At 43.3% G+C, this 18,698-nt stretch overlaps 1 protein-coding gene across 2 annotated transcripts in view; it reads right to left on the bottom strand.

The window, feature by feature from the left end:
- The window catches only part of NFE2 (nuclear factor, erythroid 2), a 73,977-nt gene that overhangs the window by 42,150 nt on the left and 13,129 nt on the right, over positions 1–18,698 (bottom strand). The window contains exon 2 of one of the 2 annotated variants that reach the window (XM_029595156.1): positions 4,654–4,812. The gene's annotated coding sequence lies outside the window, so the exon portion shown is untranslated. The remainder of the gene's footprint in view (positions 1–4,653; positions 4,813–18,698) is intronic. The other variant, XM_029595155.1, reaches the window with a different exon arrangement.

Below are 18,698 nucleotides of genomic sequence, written 5' to 3'. Positions count from 1 at the left end.
GGTGAAAGGGGGCAGAGTGGATGCATGGAATAGCCTGCCAGGGAGGTGGTGGAGATAAGGACAGTATCTGAATTCAAGAAAGCATGGAATAAACACAGGGGATCTCTGAGGGAGTGATAGGAACTGTAAAGCTGAATTAGTAGGGTGAATGGGCAGACTAGATGGGCTATATGGGCTTTTTCTGATGTCACGTTTCTATTAGAGGTAGTACTGTGTATTGTTAATTTTATTATGTTTAATTTTACTCTACTATTTATTTATTTATTTATTTTATTTAACAGCTTTTCTATACCGGTATTAGTGTGAACATCATATCGGTTTACATCAGAACTAAAGTATGAAAATACTATAAATCACTATAAATACTATAAATCACTTAGAATGTTTGATGTTAAGCGAGAATACGATTTAATAAATAAACAAATAAATAATGAGGAAGCCTCTCACTAGGGCTTGAGGGTGTCATGGTAATGTATGAATTGTAAAATAATGTAACATTTAGATAGCCAAATTCAAATGCCATTTGGAAGGATAACGTAATAGTTTTCTGTCTAAACGGCTTACCCAGCTATATTCAGCCCCTATCTGGCTAAATTCTTGCCAGATAAGTCGGGGACATTTCGAGGGAGGGCGGGAGGTGTTCTGGGGAGCAGTGGAGTTAGCTCCGAATATCTGAGTTAGCCAGTTAATTCTGGTCGGGCCGTAAGACCGTCCTAAAGTTAACTTTAATCCATTATGTCCCAGTATCCTATTTAGAGGGTAGCTTCTTAAAAAATTTGAGACATAATAGGTTAAGACAGGCAGATATATACTGGTGGTTAAACGGTTATGTATAACCAGCTAACCAGCACGGCCACACAGCAGCTGAATATGGACTCCTAGATTTGTATATTCTTTGGGCCCGGCGGTTTCTTTCTGATCCTTTGGACTTCTAGCTGAGTTGGAACCGGACTTCGCCCTCATTCCCAGAGCTTTAGCCCCTCCGTCCCTTCTATCTAGTCCAACTACTGCATTAATAATCTTTCAGCCAGAAAGAAAGTTATAAATAACACCCACAATGATACAGTATTGCACCTTTTATTGGACCAAGTCTTATTTGAAGAAGTTGACGTACATTAGCTTTTTTTTTTCCCCAGTCACTTTCCTCCAGCTCTGTCAGAACTAGGGCTGAGATCTGGCACCATGAACCTTTATTGCTAACTAGGTGGGGATTTTTTTTTCTATTTTCTATCCCCTCCCAACTTTAATCATTGCAACAACAGTCTCCCTCCCCCTACCCCACTGCTTGTGAATGCTGCCTCAACAGCCCTGGCTGACCTAGGGAGCAGAGGACCAAGACGGGTATTGAACCAGGGACCTTCTGCATGGCAGAGTAAAGCAGTAGCTTGCATGGTAAATGACAACTCAATATCACTTGAATATTACTGTGTGGGGACTGGATGCTTTGTATTTAAAATATCCCTTGATGGGTAAGTGGTGATATTATTTGTTATAGGCTACAGCTACTAATAAGAAAGAAATGGATGACAATGGACATCTTTATACTACTGACAACAGCTCGTGATACAGATTTTGGACGAAATGTGGACAGTGTAAGGTTTACTACCTAGGAGCCTGAATGTGTCCTACTCAGGGTTTAATTTGTTGATAAAAAGGAAGTGGAACTGTGGAAAGCAAAAAATTATAATAGGGTTAGCCCCAATGCTCCCTCCAAGGAGTGACTAGGTGTGTGCAAATTTGTTTTCGTGTCAGCAACAATTTTTTTAATCCAACAATTTTTGAGTACCAGCATTAGCATTCCATTACTGTATATAGCACAAAAAAAAAATTCATGTGAGCGATCATGTAAAACCTGTGAGCAGTACTCTGAAATGTATGAGCAATCGCTTCTCATGCTCAGCTTAAAGGGAACTATGGTTAGTACCTAAATATATAAGAACATAAGAAATTGCCATGCTGGGTCAGACCAAGGGTCCATCAAGCCCAGCATTCTGTTTCCAACAGTGGCCAATCCAGGCCATAAGAATCTGGCAAGTTCTCAAAAAAGTCTATTCCATGTTACTGTTGCTAGTAATAGCAGTGGCTATTTTCTAAGTCAACTTAATTAATTACAGGTAATGGACTTCTCCAAGAACTTATCCAATCCTTTTTTAAACACAGCTATACTAACTGCACTAACCACATCCTCTGGCAACAAATTCCAGAGTTTAATTGTGCGCTGAGTAAAAAAGAACTTTCTCCGATTAGTTTTAAATGTGCCACATGCTAACTTCATGGAGTGCCCCCTAGTCTTTCTATTATCTGAAAGAGTAAATAACCGATTCACATCTACCCGTTCTAGACCTCTCATGATTTTAAACATCTCTATCATATCTCCCCTCAGCCGTCTCTTCTCCAAGCTGAAAAGTCCTAACCTCTTTAGTCTTTCCTCATAGGGGAGCTGTTCCATCCCCTTTATCATTTTGGTCGCCCTTCTCTGTACCTGCATTCCTTGGCTGTACCAGTCCTCTGTCTCCCAGATTATGCAATGTTTTGGGCATGCAGCCTTAACATGTCCTGCCCCCAAAAGAGCAGCAGCATTCACAAGGACCCATGCAGTCAAACCTCATCACCATGAGCCCCTGCACTGCCCTGGACATGTGGTCTGAATACGCTCCCTTATCCCCCAATACCCAATAGCAGAGCACCATGGCTGCAGCTGTTCCAGAAGCCTGAAAGGATATAGAGCCCACAAGCTGGAGCAAAAGAAGACGGGAGCTGGTTTTTAGAAACTGCCTTGTTAAATTTGCCTCTGTAGCAACAAGCTCTTTAACAAAAGGTTACCAGAACACTGTTCTACGGCATTCCATCCCAATTAAACCTGGACCTACTCCTCAAGTATGTTCTACATATTGGATTTGGGGGATTTTTCGTACACCTAATATTTTATGTGCCCATCACATTGGACTTTATGTATGTGAAATTTGCCCATGGAACTTTTACCGTACATACTACACTAATGAGGGAGATTTTAAATAACTTTTACCATCACATGATGGAATCCAACTCTATGTTAATATTGTAAGTATTGGTTCTATACGGTTGCAATGGATTTTATTGGCATTCCATAGTTGAAAAAAATGAAATTTCTTTTGTAACCTATGATTACATTTATGGGCATTCAGTTTTTACATATAGCCTACATTTTCGAGTGTCCCTAACGTATGCATCCTCTTTAAATTTTGGTCCTGCTATTGTATACATTAGCTTTCCAGCTCACTTGGGTCCCTTCTTCAGATATGGCTGCAAAGCTGAAGGAAGGAAGCTTACATACCTAGGGAGGGTTTCATGAAGCAGAAATTCCTGCTGCTCTTTTCTCTCTTCTGCTTCCCTCTCTGTTCTATATGATCCTTCTTGCAATGTTTACATCTTCCAGTTTTTCATCCCTTTTGTCTCCCAGTATCTCCTACCTTCTTTTTCATGCAGATTAGCCCCAACTTCTCATCTCTCCCATATTTCCCCCTTCTCTGTCTCCCATCCCTGGACCTCTCCCTTCCTCCCACCCCATCCCCGATCCTTTCTCCTTCTCTTTTCCTATCCTTTTCTTTCCTTCCCTGTCTGCTCATTCTTTCCCTTTCTCATCCTCTCTCCCTCTTCCACATTCTCTTTCTCACTCCCTTTCCTTTCCCATATCTTCTCTTTCTCTCCACCCTTTATTCTACCCTCATCCTCTCTTTCCCCCTTGGACTGATTCTTTCCTTTGACTTTCCCTTCCACTCTTCTACTCCCCCCCTCCCCCAGGCTGATCCTCTCTTCTCCCTTCTTACCTCTTAGCCTAATCCTGTCCCCCTCCTCCCACCCACCAGTCCTCTCCCTTCATACTGCATCTGTCCTGGGCCCAGGGCCGGCGCGTCCATTAGGCGAACTTCGGCGGTTGCCTAGGGTGCCGAGCCATAGGGGGCGCCGAAGAGCAGGGCCTATCCCGCTTGCGGCAAAGAGAAATAGAGAGCGCCGAATCAGGTGGGGAGGGGGCAGGTAAGGGTCACCTAGGCGGCCAATACCCTTGCACCGTCCTGCCTTGGCCAGACTCATGATTTAACTAAAGTGCTGCATGGCTCAAAATGCTAGCTGGGCCTGGGCAGCGGAAGGAGGAGGCAGACACAGCATTAAACACTCCTGCTGTCTTGCTCTTCCTGCTGCCAGATTGCTATGCATGGGGGTGGGAGGGGAGAAACCATACTGCTCCCTCCTGAATTCCCACGCCTGCTGGGACTAGGGAATTCCTTGACAAGGGCAGGTTTTGTGGCCCTTACTGTGGCCATGGAATTGCCATAGATCTGAGGCCCTAACAGTTGTATGTAGCGGAGCAGATCAAAATGTTAGAGCATGCTGTGGAGTAGCTATCTTAAATGACCAAAAAATGTAAAACATATAATTAAAAGTTGTGCTTTTATAAACCACAGAATAATCATGAAAAGAATGAAAATTACTAAAGGTTCTACAGTATATGCCCATGAAAGTCTCTTGGTAATTAATAAGATCTTTACTTGAATTTATGTTGCTAGCAGACCAGATTAATTAAAATCCCTTTTACTATACTTTGTAAGTTACACCAAAGAAGATCTCTAGGGAGGGTGTCACATTATTACAAAAGGTTGTCACTACCTGACCTACTTTCCTCTTGGAGGGGATGGAGATGCACTTCAGTTTTCAGTACCTGGAGTTTTCTTTGCCAGCCAGAAGGAGGGTATCACTGGGTAGTTATAGCTTTCTTGCCCCCAAGCACAGACCTTTACTGTAGGGAATCCATCGCGGGTTGATCAACTCCATACCCTGAACAACAGGTAGAATAAAAATGGAGTAATGTAATTAATATATCTCATTGCTTTATTGGGAATCAGCAGGAATCCACATCAAGAAGGGTGACCAGAACAAGGATAATTCAAGCTCATTTAGAGGTAGAGGTTACCCTGTAATAGTGGTTATCCATCTTCAGTCATGGTCAACAACCACAATCACAGTATAGCCATTCCCAGATACAGTCAACCACTGCAGTCATGGCATTATTACAACATGGTCAACTATTCCTATCGCCAGCAACCACAGTAATAGGAATATTGCACTATAGTTTGCCAAATCCAGAGATACCATGGGAATATTGCAATATAATATGTCAAACAGTGCATTCTCATAGGAATACAGCACTACAGTGTGCCAAATCTAGAGTGTTACCATATGAATATCACTGTAGTGTGTCAAATCCAGTTACCTTGTTTGTTCCCTTACAAATACACACTGTCGAGTGTCAAATCCAGAGCATTGCCATAGAACTACAACATTATAGTGTGAAAAATCCAGAACATTACCGCCATAGGGCTGCTACGCTAGTATAGTGTGCCAAATTAGGGTGTTATCACAGCACATTCTTTGTTCATGTTAGGGCTTGTTCTATTTATCTCTGTGTGTGCAAGTGTTTGTGCATTTTATCTGAATTTGTGTACACATTCATGGCCAGTGCAGGTGAGTCTGTGTGTGCATATGTTTGTGTTTGCACGTGTCTGTACGTCTCTCCTTATCTTCAGATGCCTTCAAGTGGAGTCAGGAGCTGGTGATGCAGGAGAATGGCATAAATAAGAGCAGATTGCCTGATCAATAGAGTTTCCGAAAGGGTTAGAGATAAGAGGTAAGAAGGATTTGCAGCGTGAAGGCACTTGTAGGTGAGCAGAAGAAATATAATTGTTTGTAGATGCAGGTGAGAAGGCAATGAGAAGAGAGGTTACATTAATGACATTGGAGGAAGGTAAGTCATGCAGCTGAAATTTAAAAGGACTGAATTGGGGATAGATGGTTCAGTGGTAGACTTGTGAGGAGTACATTGCATTAGTCTAGGCAGGGAGTGATAAGCGAATAGCTAAGGGTTTTGATAGTGCACTCAGAAAGGAAGGGGTGAATTTTGGTGATGCTACAGAGAAATAAATTATACTTTTTAGCAGAATTTTTGAATGTTTGAAGAGAAGGAGAAAAAGTAGTCAAAGATGACTCCAAGGTTACAGGCCGAGGGAAATGGGAGGACGACACTGCTATCCACAGAGATAGAAAAAGGGAGATGTTCTGTCTCGGCCATGTTTTTAGGATAACAGTAGGACAGCCAGGTGGTGATGTTGGATGTTAGGGTGAAGTTTCTGGTGCAGAGAAGTAGATCTGTGAGTCAACAACATAAAGATGTGGAGGAGATCAGGGCACCAGAAGAATGGGTGTAGAGAGAGAAGAGGGCCCAGGACAGATTCCCGAGGCAGACTGACTGATAATGGGATGGCACAAAAAGAAGCAAGAGAAGACAGAGTCCCAAAATCCAAGTGAGAAGAGAGTATCAAGGAGTAGATGGTGATCGACGACATCAAAAGCAGGTGGATAAGTCAAGGAGGATGAAAATGAAGTAAAGGCCCCTGGCCCTGGCCATAAAGAAATTACTGAACACTTTGGCAAGGGCCGTTTCCATGGGATATAAAGAATGGAATCCAGAGTTGAGTGAATCAAGAATTGCTTGAGATAAAAGAAAGTCCTGGCACCAGACGTGAACAGATGGCTCAAGTAGTTTGGATGCAAAGGGAAGGAGGGAGATGGAATGATAATTAATAGAGTAGGCAGGGTCTAGTGAAGACTTTTTGAGGGCCGACCTGATCACAGTATGTTCGAAGACGACAGGAACAGTCACAGCGGAAAGAGAGAGATTTGAGAATTTGACAGACGGGGGAATGACAGGGGGAGACAGAACTAAAGAGCTGGGCAGGAATGGGATTAGAAGAATGAGTAAGGAGTTTGGAGGAGGAGAGAACATGGGCAGTGTCCTCCTCTGTGATTTGAAATAAGAAAGGGTGTCGGGCTGAAGAAGTGGGAAAGGAATAATGAAGTGAGGATGATAGAAGGGCCTGATGGAGAACTCACTTCTTACCCTGTGAACCTTGTCGTGAAAGAAAAAGGTCAGTGGGCAGCACCCAGGGGCGGGGGCTAGGTATGAGAAACAGGGTGATTGTGGGAGTTGGAGACAAGGCGCCAGTCAATGGTCATAGAAGATTTATTTAGTGGGTGGAACAGCAGAATGCAAGAAAGTGAGCACAAATTTGAAATATGGGAAGATAGCGTGGGAACCAGATTTTAGTCAGAAATATTCTGCACAGGAAGTGCAGGAATACAGAAAATAAACTCTAGAGATGAGCTAAGGTTATACTTTATAGGATGGGGCAAGAGTGTCCAAAGCAGGGGAAAGTATAATGTTGTACAAGAAACTGTCTCCTGAACAAATTCTGCTAAGGCTGTGAAGGAGAGGAGAGATGAGAATGCAATGGAAAGGATGCACAGATCAGTAGCCTGGAGATGCCTTAAGGTGTTGGTAGTCACTAGATGAGACTGTGGTGAGGCTGAATCTGATCCTGACATTAAGATTTTTTAAAGAAATTTCAACACAGGCCATTTCATAGAGGAAGTGGACATTGCACAAGCAAGCAGAGGCGGCTCTTGTTTAACCCTTCGAGGTTACTCAATCTACCTCCCTTCCTCATACCCTTGGTTTTGTGGGGAAAAAATGGTGCAGGTTTTACATATCTTTCAGACTTGACATCAAAAAAGAAAATCCTCTCTTTGACTTGATTCTTTCAACCAGGGAAGGGTCAGATGAGGAGGTGCAAAGCTGCTCATTTATAATTGATCTGTACTGATGGCAGAGGATTCCAGAGTCAGAGAACCCCAGATGTCCAGCAAACTGGTTTGTTGTGGAGTCTGCCCAGAAACAGAAGTACTGGAGTAAATCAACACCGTTATCCTTATCTTTTGTGATTTTATTGTAGTACATCGGATTCCACATAAAAGCATTTTACAGGCCTTCTTGAGTCCCTTCTTATAGATGTGATTCCAGTTAAAAGAATATTCCTCTTATAAACACATCTTTGCAGTCCCAGCATGTTCCTGCCTATGAAAACAGTTTAAAAGAAAATACAACAAAAATGTTGGGCCGCACTGATATCTTTATAAGGATAGCAAATATTTTATTGCAAGTTTTTGTGACTTGGACTCACTGTAAGCTTGTATCTTTCAGTCTATGTTAACCTAGTAAGGGTAACATATCTACTGCTTTCAGTTTATTTTAAGTGATTTTATTATTGGTGACTTAACATTGTATTCCATTACTACTTTCATGGAGTGAGTGAGGGGAGGCAGAAGGTGTAATGGCAGAGGTTCATTCAGGAGCTAACGCCTGCCTGTGCTATTCACACAGACACAGTCAGAGTTGCTGCAGCAGATGCAGGCACAGAGAACTGGGAGTTCTCAGCTACATTACACCTGGCTGCCCCCTAGTGACTGGAGATAACATTTACAAGCTATACACAGTACATAACAGATGCAATTCATTTTATAAGAACAATCTTCTTACAAGAACATCTAACAGTCCTACAATATTTAAAACAAAAATTCTGTGGGTTTATGACACTTTTGTCCAAAGGTTCAATTCAGAATGAAGACTACTTTTAAGCTTTTTCTGGAAAAAAAAATGTTATCCAATGTCCTACTATTATCCTTAACATTCTTTGAGCATATGCTCTGCAATTTCCCTTCATTACTGGAAGCAATGTGTATCCCCTGCTGTTTCAGTACTGAGAGCCATACATACAGCTCTGCCAATTCACTTTAGTCTTGCACTGCAACACTCTCTACTCTTCCAGTACTGAGACACCCTACAGACAACTCTGCCAATGCACCTGTCTTGCCTGTTCTGCTGTTTTATGGTTTTTCTTTATTTCTTGCACATTTGCTCTCACTTTGTCTCCATCTTTCAGTTATCCCACTTCACTTCTCTCACTCACTTCATCTACTCGCCCACCTCCTCCATTAATGAAACCATTATGTTTGCTGCAGCATTGCCCTGGGATTGGAGGCTCTTCCAGCCTTGCTTTCCTTCTATGCAACCACATGATGTCCATTGTTCCTTGGGCCTTTGATGGTCTCTTTTATCTCCCAGTCTACAGGATCAGCTTGCACAGTGAGATCTTTCACTTCCAAAGGGAAGAGGCAGCCAGAATCATAAAGAAGAGTTCTATAGAGCAATGCAGCACCTCGTAGGATCACCAAATGGCTCCTTGTCAACTGGACAAGCTCAGCCAATTCTGTTTTCACTCTGTTGCTTCTGTGTAATTGTATTTCCAGTTTCTCTATGAAAGGCAGAAACTACAAATTCAGCCATGGAGTAAAACCAGGGTTGGCTCAGCCTATCCAGTTGACATGAAGCCAGTAACCACAATGCAGTAGCCCCAGGGATGGGAATACTTTGAATTGGTTGTGAAACATGGCAGATTTTTTTTTAAGGAGTTCTAGATGGTCTGTAAAATACTGTCTGCTTATTGCTATTGGAAGAAGGGAGCCCTATGCATGGAGAACTCTTTGCAAGACAGCAATCCAACATAGCACCAAAAAATCCCACAAAAAGGGCTTGTCTAGTTCATATTGGATTTGGCATATTATAGAAATGATAATGTCATGCACTTTATGTACAAAATACTGCAGTCCTGTTGCATGCAAAGTGTTCTATAATTCTTATGCAGCTATTGCATTATAAGTTGTACATAACAGTTTAAGAAGACATATTGGCTATACCTGACTTCTGGTGCAGTTTAAGGCAAAGCAGCTAAGATGAGCAATATAGTACATTTTATAATACAGGAGCTAAAGATTTTGCAGTCTTCCAGAATGGCTGGATTAGTAACATTAGCAAGACCTTTCATTTTTGTCTTTTTTTTGCTCATTTTTGAGCAACTACCTTAACACGGCCACCCGCCTTTCCCTTCCCTTCCCTCGCCCTCCCTCCCAGCCCCAGACAGTACTGATGTTGCAGCAGTCTGGCTGCCATTACAATAGTAAAACGGAGGCCTTCTCAGCTCACAAAGGTTTTTAGACTTTACGGCATTTCCTAGTCATTAAAGTTCATCACCATGATTCACCTTCTTGGCCTGCTGGTTGTTCTGTTCCCCTTTTCTCTCCTTTACTCTACTGGGGCCTTCCCTCTTCCCCATCCACCTCAGAAAGCCAGCTTCTAGTTCTGGCAGAGAAAGAGGAGGCCCCTGGAGACGGATGGGAGAAGCATGTCTGACATTTCAGTTTCTCAGTGCATTGGAGGCAGAGAGTACCATCGGCACTTCAGGTTTTTAAAGAGATGTTAAAGATGGACCAAGCTAGCCTTGGTGAGCATTCAGGGAATTAGTATTTCAGATCAACTTTCTCTATGTTCAGTTATAGAAGGCCCTCCATCCTCTTTCTCACCCTGCAGGGTTAGTGATGAGGAAGGAGCTCTGCGACTCCTGGAACTTGCAAGAGCTGCATTCCAGAAGGCCTGGGAAAGATTAAGCAAAGAGGTGGGAAGGACAGGACAGAGATCAACCGGAGCCCAAGGCAATATAACAGGATTGAAACTGGGAAGACTAGATGAGCATTATGGTCCTTATCTTCTATCATATTTTGTTTTTCCTAGCTCATGGCATATTTGGCTCCTGAAGAGATTTGCTTCTGTGCAAGGATTTTCACACACCTCCGATGTTCTGTTCACATTTACTTGTTTGTATTTATTTTAGCCTTGTCACTGTTTGTTTGTTTTTAGCCTATATGTCAAGGAAAAAGTGAAAGATTTGGGGCCTGCAGTTGTGTTATGCTGCACTGACACTTGTTCACAGCCATAATGCAGCAGCAGCAGAAATATGGAAATGAAAACAGTAAAGAGGAAGCAGTAAGGGCCAGTCCTGTTGCTATCATTGGCATCTCAGTGCTCCTGTATCACAGTTATAGGTAACTAGCAGGAATTTTCAGAATCTGATGTTACCACTTCCGATCCAACACCATCCCTTTGATGGCTGCATGTGCCATGTACCACAGGAACTTGCACAATATGGAAGGTGTGATTGCCTCTTCTTGATACCTTTAAATATGAGCAATTTTTGAAAGCGATCTTTGGCTTGTTTACTGGCTAAAAATCCCTTTTTATACACCTTCAGTTAATGTACAGTAAAATGCATTAAGATCTTTAGTCTCAGGATCTGTGACACTGCTGGATAGACTCCATTGTATCATGTGATGCTGCAGCTCCAGGAAATTTAGAAACAGCACGAGTTTCAAGATCCATTTAGATTTTAGCACCAGAGAACCACTTGAAGGTGTTATGATGCCACACCACTGCTTTAATCTGATTATTACAACACGGGAGTGACATCTTGAAGCAGACTCTCCTCAGTCAATCATATTGTGGCTCAGTATTGTTTCAGGCCAGGAGAGACGGCAGCATGGACTAATTTTTAATATATCACAGTATTTCCTACTTTTTCACCTAGGTACTTTCTCAGAATGCAGCTCCAGTCACTCATTTCCATGAATATAACTTTTCCTTTATCCATTATTTACTTACTATTTACCATACAGATTCAAAGCAACCAATTACATTCCATTCACTCCTAAAATATGTGACACTAGAACTGAGAAACTAGAAGTTTCTATTTGTTTATGTGAGGGAGTCTACAGGAAACTCCCTCAGAACACCTTAAGGGACCAGCCACAGCTATCTGGCCGGGTGATCCTAAAGAACCAGCCCCACAAAGGATTCTGGGTGAAGGCAGTCAGGGCCTAGAAAAGTCAGCATACACCAAAACCAGTTATGGTTGAGTTGATTGTTACCAGCCCTGCAAAGTGAGCAGCTTTACTTTGTGTTGTCTTTTTGTTCTGAAAATAAAATTGTATATAAGGATACAGCCAGATTCTGTTTCCTTTATCCTACTGGCTGTTTCCCAAGCCACAACAGCCCCAAGTTACTACATATGATGGCAGCAGTGGGACCAGCTAGTCTAAGCAGAAAGTACAAACAAAAGCCCACAGCAGATGAAAAAAAAAACCCTACAGAATCTTTTTATTTTTTTCCTGGGGCCTCACAGTTTCTCTCACCCAGCATAAGTAGCCCCACGTGTGCAGTCAGGGTTCAAGCAGTCAGTAAGGGCTGGACAGGCCAGTAGTATTTTTTTGTTTTTCTTCCCCTCTTCTTCCACTGAAGAAGAGGGGAAGTTTTGAGGCCACTGAAAAGCAGTGACCTCTGAAAAGCAGTGGCCTCAAAACTGGTTTTTGAGGCCACTGGAAAACCACTCTTTGTCTGCCACCTGCAGCAACAACTTCAGAATACTGTGCAAAATCAAATAGGCCAGCAGCAGTCACTGCGAGAACAGGTTATGCAGCAACACAGGCATTGCAAACCACCATAATCAAAGCCACCTCCTTTGTCACTGGCAATACTTAAGATGACCCCCAGGAGAAGACTCTGATGGTTTTCTGAAAAACTTTGACCCACAACTCAACTGGCAGGTTGGCCAGAGGACAGATAAACTACCCAGCTCGAGAATCTACTCAACAGGAGTAGTCAAGATGCTTTCCAAACCACCAGTCCGGAAGGGAGGGCCACGTATCCGGAAGTCAAGACCACCATCCTAGAGAGAGTGGGATTCAACCCCAGAAGCATACCGATAGCAATTTCAGCGGGGAATTCTTCATCTTGGGAAAAACCCAAGAAACCTATTCCACAGACTCAAGGATGACACTAGGAAATGGCTGTGCCCAGAAGGGAAGACCAAGGTGTAAGTAGCCAAAGCAATGCTGCTGAAACAGTTCTTAGACAGCCTAGAACAGCCTGTATGGCAGTGGGTGTGTCAACACATGATCCCTATGCCTGAAATGGCATTGGAAGTGGCGGAGGTCTATTACCAAGCACAGACCATGCCTGACTCACTACAGATCCAGGAAAGACCAAGTGACCGGGTGAAAGGGCAGCTGAGCCCTAAGGGCCAGAGACCCTGATAAGTGGCAGAGTTGGGCCGACCCATCTCTCCACCGCAAAACCCGCTTGGTCCACCATGTTTCAGCTGTGCAGAAATGGGCCATTTCACCAGAGATTGCCCTTGCAAGGAAGAGGAGCCAATGGATGTTAACTTCATGGCTCCACATTTTTGTCATTTTCTGGATGTTCCTAGCCAGGGAGTCTCTACTTTTGTGATTTCCATGGAGCTCGAGGGCTCATCCAGCCAGGCACTGGTGGACTCTGGGAGTATGAAGACACTAATTAGAAAATAGTAAAGCGAATCCAGATTGTTTATGGAAGAACTGTGACTTGGCCTGCATCCTGTTATGGGACCGCAGGAAGCGGACCCATCTCTAGTGGTATATGTGTACCCCTGGGTACACAAATACATATACCAGCAAGCGTCGAGGCAGGTGAGAGGCATCCGAGTGTAGGCTGGTATAGAGGGACCTTGACCACCACCGCACCTGTGCACAGTAGAGAGACTCAGAGAACGCAATGTTTAGTCTCATGAGTGGTCCTCCGACTACTTCAAGCCCTTTTGGACCTGCCGCATGAAGCAGCAACTGCGACAGGGCAGACAATGGTCAGAGGATGAAGGCATCAGATGAAGACGAAGACTGAAGATGTGAGGGCTTCATGAAGACTTGAAGAAAAGAAGTGTTTACATGGAGTCTCAAGGTTTTAGAGTTCTGAGGTGGTACTGCGACATGACGTGCCCTACACACTCAGCAAGGCAATTCACAGACCACGCTTGAGGTTCCCAAGACAGGTTACTTGAAGAATTGAAAAGAGAAGGTTGATTGAAGAAGAGGTGAGACGGGACTCACGGTTAGTTGAAGAAGAGGTGAGACGGGACTCACAGTTGGTTGAAGAAGATGTGAGATGGGATTCACGGTTGGTTGAAGAAGGACTCCGAAAGAGTCACAAGTTGCTTGGAGAAATACTGAGTAGGTACTGCCACATCACGCACCCTACACTGTGAGACCTGAACCGAGACGTGCCCACCCAGCCAGTCAAGGCAAGGCAAGGACCACGCCAAACGGAGCAGGACATTATTAGAGTTCATTATCAGGATGAGACAGTCGCAAGGGAATCCGGAGGTCCTGACAGTAAAATAGGACCTTAGTGAAGGACCTAGGGCCGAACCCCCAAACCAAGGACTTGGGGTCCAGGACTCAGCGTGGGAGCATAAGTGGGACACGGAGTATGGCACTGGAGTTAGGAGGTAAAAGCAGGATCCATCCGGTGGGGGCGCTGTCGAAGAAAAGGTTGAAAGATTTGAAGAGAAGGACCAGTGGCGGGACATCTGGAACTTCAGGGTTGGTTAGAAGATTGAAGAGAAGGATGAGTGGCAGGACATCTGGAACTTCAGTGTTGGTTAGAAGATTGAAAGGTTGAGAAGATTCGAAGACTTGAGACGATATGAAGATGAGAAGACATTGAGAGGACAAACATCAGGAACATCTGGAACACAGAAACTGACGAGACGAGAGATCAGGACGAAGACATGGAATTCCAATGAAGAACATAGTGCCAACGAGAAGCTGGATTCACAGAAGTCCTAAGGAGGACTGGCTCCTTGCGAAGGCAAGGAAGGAATGAGGACTAGCCCCTTTTGTAGGGCTGAAGAGGCGACTCCCACGATGATGTCAGAAGAGCACCACACCTTCGCTGTTCCTTTAAATACTGAAGAGAGAGCCGGCCTCTAGGAGGAAGCAGGAAGCAGTGCAGGACCCTGGACAGCGGTCCTGCTGAAGACGCTGAAGACTGCAGGAGCAGGAACTGGAGCTAGGCCACAAACCAGGCCTAGGTTTTCAGCTGCTCTCAAGTCACAGGGTGAGCACCGGAGGCAGCTCCACACTGCAGGCGAGTCCGGGGATGTAAGCCCTCCTCCCACAGAGGGCCCAAGGGCCACATAGAAATGCAGGCAGCGGCCTCCTGCTGCGTTTGAAGCATGCCAACGGCCTCCGGGCCACTAGAGAGTAAGTCGGCAGCCTCCAGGCTGCTGAAGAAGGCAGAAAAAAGGTGGAGAGGCTGCCTGAGGGCAGATTCGTAACACATCCACAGGGACCAGCAGCATTTAGCCCATAAGCTAAGTGCAACTGAAGACTCTGGTCAGCCAAGCTAAAACAGAAGTGGGCGCTCTTCCTTTGTTACTCTACCCCAATATGATAGGATGGGACTGACTGAGAGCCTGTGGAACCAATTCACAATGGGTTCAACCAGCCACAACAATGAAGAAAACAAGATGGTGATATTGGTGTGACCGATCAATTTCTCAATGAAGGGTTTTATTTTTCTTGAGTGTTTTTGTTTTTCTTGAGCGTTTTGGCTTTTGGTAAGTTTCACCTTTTCCATTCCCATGATTGTATGTGGAAATTGTAATCATTGGTATTTATTTGTATATGTTTTTCTCTCTTTACATACGAATTGTTAATGTCCCACAGATATAAATCAGTTGGGAGGATGTAAGGAAGGATTTTGTTTCATTGAGGTACACAAGTGTAAATGATTGGGATCTGAGGTATGTGTTTGGTTTTTTGGGGAGGTATTTTGTATTTTTCGGTTTTTTATATTTTCTGGTTTTTTGTATTTTTATTTCATCTTCAAAAGTTGATTGAAAAAATGTTGTATACAGATGTAAAGAATACATATATATGAGTGTTGTCTAAAAAAGTAGATAAGCAATTGAGAGCAAAGGAGTGGAGAAGCGCTTAATAGAAAAGAAGTATAGAAGAGTTTCATCTTTAGAAGGCACAGGAACTTTGATTGAATTGTGGATTATGATTGAGTGGATTGCCCTGAAGAAGCTCTGCGTAGCAAAACATGTCGGGAAAGAGTTGGAATTTTGGATAAATTTAGGTTTAGTGGTGCGAATGGTTATGTTTGTGTGTGTCATGATTTTATGGTGATTTGAATAATTAAGATTTGTATATTGTTCCTGGCTTGTTTATATGTATTGTATTAAGGAATAAAATATTTTTTATACATATTATTTTTGTTTTATATATATAATAGTAAATGTTGAATGGGAATATTCAATCACTTTTTGGTTTTTTTTTGGGATTGTGATTAAGTGTGATATATATATTTAGGTTTGCTGTTTTTTTTTTTAAGTAGACTCTTTGGGGTAGATTTTCAAAGGGGTACGCGTGTACCCCCGAAAACCTACCCCAACCCCCCCTGCACGCGCCGAGCCTATTTTGCCCGGAGGCAGTAGTAACTTACGCGCGCCGGCACAGCAGGCCTCGACATAGGCTGCTGTGTCAGGGCACTCGGCCACGCCCCCGGACCGCCCACACGCCCCCAGACACGCCCCAATCCCAAATCATGCCCCCTGGCCAAGCCCCCGACCGCCCCTTTTTGCAAGCCCCAGGACTTACGTGCATCCCGGGGCTTGCGCGCGCTGCCGAGCCTATGCAGGGGGGGGTTGGGGTAGGTTTTCGGGGGTACGCGCGTACCCTTTGAAAATCTACCCCAAAGAGGTAGATTGAATGCCACATCCTCTGGCAATGAATTCAAGAGCTTAATTATGCGTTGACTAAAAACATATTTTCTCTTAATAGTTTTAAATGTATTAGCCCGTAACTTTATTGTGTGTCCCTTGGTCTTTGTACTTTTTGAAAGAGTAAACTGATTAATGTTTACTTGTCCACTCCATTCATTATTTTATAGACTTCTATTATATCTCCCCTCAGCCTTCTCTTCTCCAAGCTGAAGCGTCCTAATCTCTTTAGTCTTTCTTTATAGGGGAATTGTTCCATCCCCTTTATCATCTTGGTCACCCTTCTTTGTACCTTTTCTAATTCTGCTATATCTTTTATGAGATGTGGTGACCAGAACTGCAAACGATATTCAAGATGAAGTCGCACCATGGAGTGATACAGAGGCATTATGATATTCTCTGTTTTATTCTTTATTCCTTTTCTAATAATTCCTAGCTTTCTTGGCTACTGCTGCACACTGAGCAGAAAATTTCAATGTATTTTCAATGATGACACCTAGATCCATTTCCAGAATGTTGACTCCTAATGTGGAACCTTGCATTTTGTAGCTATAATTTGGGTTACTCTTCCCTAAGTGCATCACTTTGCACTTGTGTACATTAAATTTCATTTGCCATTTGCTTGCCCAGTCTCCCAGTTTTGCAATGTCCTCTTGCAATTTCTCACAATCCTTTTGTGATTTGACAACATTGAATAATTTTGTGTCATCAGCAGATTTGATCACCTCACTTGTTCTCATTTCCAGGTAGTTTATAAATATATTAGAAAGCAGTGGTCCCAGAACAGATCCCTGGTGCACTCCACTATTCACTTTTCTCCATTGGGAAAATTTAGCCCTTCTCTCTGTTTTTCCATGTTTTAACCAGTTGGCAATCCACAATAGGACATGACTTTCTAATTTCCTAAGAAGTCTCTCATGAGGGACTTTGTCAAATGCTTTCTGGAAATCCAGATACACTACATCAACTGGCTCACCTTTATCTGCATGTCTAATAACGCCCTCAAAAAATGTAGCAAGACTTCCCTTGGCTAAATCCATGTTGGCTTTGTCCCATTAAACTATGCTTATCTATATGTCAGCAATTTTGTTCTTTATGATAGTTTCTACCATTTGCCTGGCACAGATGTCAGACTCACTGGTCTGTAATTTCCTGGATCTCTCCTCGATCACTTTTTAAAAACTGGCATTACATTGGCAACTCCCGTCTTCAGGTACCATAGATGATGCTATTGATAGTTTACAAATTTCCAATAGCAGGTCCACAATTTCATTTGTTCACACTGGATCTCCGATGTATGCAGATATATTTCATGCGTACTCATCGCAGCTTATCCTGAAACCAGGCCCGTCAGGGAAGGTTCCCAGACAGAGCTAGGAAATATTACCTTAGGGTTCCATACTTGGATGGCTTGGGGAGCGCTGTAGGATAGTATGGTGGAAAATGCATGCAGAGCTTCTGCACGTCGCTGCTGTGCTCTGAGGCTGTGCAGTGAGTGCTGGAGCCCTAAGATAACGTGCCTGCATCTCAGGCTGATATCTCGAAGGAACACCAGGGATTCTGCGGCCTCAGCCCAGAGCTTTATAGGCTGACCTTTCATGTTTTAAAAACAAACTTGCAGCAGCAGGTCTGGCTCAAAACATCCATCTTCCTCCCAATGCTATACAGTCACTTGCGGTCTTATTCCTAGGTCTCCTCTCCTTTCTATTACAGTGTGTTTTGTGTAGCCTCCTTGCATGTGTTTTTATGTTTTTCAAACTGCCTTTAATAAACTTAATTTTACACACAAACATCTGTATTTTTAATGTATACTTTTTAAACATAATTTTTCTTTTACGGTTACATCTGCTTCTTTCCCCAGTCATCTGAAACTCATTGGCCTGCTCCCGTGTCTTACTGATAGTCTGAAACCGATTCCAGTGCAAAACATTTTCAGCCCACACCATGCTTCCCATGTCAAGAAGGGCCTCCCTCCTCTTTTGGTTCTTACATGAAAGTGTGTCTGAACAGATGGATGCTCTGCTATCTTTCCCGATAAACAGTAAATACATCTGAAACTGACCCTTCACTCCTGTAAGAATTTATCTGTAATTATCTAGAGAACTGGGAGCCCTCTTTAAAAGGATGAGCGATAGCGTGGTTAAGAAAAAGTCCTGGGGTGAGTTAAAGACTCCCTCTGTCATTCTCTGGGATCACTCTATATTTATATATATAAAAAAAGAGAGAGAGAGAGAGAGAATGAAGAGCACTTGGTAGAGGGCAAAGTTTAACCCACAGTTGTGTGCACAAACTTTTCTGCTGACGCAGCAGGGAGTTAAGAACATAAGAAATTGCCATGCT

Source organism: Rhinatrema bivittatum, chromosome 3, assembly GCF_901001135.1.
Source record: "Rhinatrema bivittatum chromosome 3, aRhiBiv1.1, whole genome shotgun sequence".
Classification (NCBI taxonomy): domain Eukaryota; kingdom Metazoa; phylum Chordata; class Amphibia; order Gymnophiona; family Rhinatrematidae; genus Rhinatrema; species Rhinatrema bivittatum.
Note: the sequence above shows the minus strand (reverse complement) of the source record. Positions and strands in the feature narration are given on the sequence as shown.